Genomic DNA, 1,236 nt, shown 5'->3' with positions numbered 1-1,236 from the left:
ATTCATCATCACAAAGGATGTTTCAAGATCTGTCCTGAAGTACAATGCTGTCAGTGATAGGATAATATCCATACACCTACAAGGAAGACACATTAATACAACTATTATTCACATTTATGCACTAACCACCAAAGCCAAAGATGAGGAAATTGAAGATTTTTATTAACTTCTGCAATCTGAAATTTAGTGAACATGGAATCTGCATGTGTTAATTATCACTGGTGACTGGAAGTAAAAGTTGGATTAATTTCACATAGACTTTGTTAAAAAAACAAACAAACAAACTTACTTTTATCCAAACAATAAAAAAAAAAAACTGTCCTTAATTAATTTTATGAACTCATAATAATTTTAAAATAATGTGAATAAAATAGTAAAAGATAAACTATTAAACCAATTCCCTGGTGAATCCAAACCAACTGCCATAGGGTTAATTCTGACTCCTACTGACCCTAGAGGACAAGTTAGACCTGCCCCAAAGGGTTTCCATGGTTTCTTTATAGAAGTAATCTATCTAATCTTTCTCTCATGGAGTGGCTGATGTGTATGAAAGGCAGAACTTTTGATTACCAGCCAAATGTTTTAATCACTGCACCACCAGATAGATACAATATTTCAAATGTTCTTGTTGGTAGGTGCCTGTTGACCTTCTAAGACAGATTTGTTTACTTTTCTGACAGTCTACAATATATTCAATATTTTCCCCAACACCATAACAAATGCATCAATTTTTCTTTGGTCTTCCTTATTCGTTGTTCAGCTTTCAATGCGTATGAGGTTATTGCAAATATCTGGATAGAGTGGGAGGAAAAACATGGAATCAAACCCAGAAACTCAATAATGACCAGAATTACTGGTCAGATGGAATCTGGTGAGTCCCCCAATACTATGGTCTTGAGATACATTCTGGTCCTGGAATAAAGCTCACTCCCAGGGGATGGCTCTCATGCAGACCACTCAACCCAAGGTGATGCACCCACACACTCTATGGAAATGCATCTCTTGGAGCAATGGACCATGGGGCACCAGAGGGGCAACATTCACAGGGAGGAAATGCATGACAAACAGGAGTGCTTAACTATGAGGTGCATGGGGGGAGGTTTATTGGGCAGGGAGGGGAGGAGACTGGGTTAGGGTTGGGCATAGTAAATGGGGAGTGAAACTAAATGTACACGTAATGTTGAATGTAAAACAAACTCTTAAAAATAAAACATTAAAAAATATATATCATGGTTT

This window comes from Orycteropus afer, unplaced genomic scaffold (genome assembly GCF_000298275.1).
Source record: "Orycteropus afer afer isolate SDZICR_OR568_19922 unplaced genomic scaffold, OryAfe1.0 scaffold02016, whole genome shotgun sequence".
NCBI classification, from domain to species: domain Eukaryota; kingdom Metazoa; phylum Chordata; class Mammalia; order Tubulidentata; family Orycteropodidae; genus Orycteropus; species Orycteropus afer.
The sequence above is the reverse complement of the archived record's forward strand: the minus strand, read 5'-3'. Positions refer to the sequence as shown.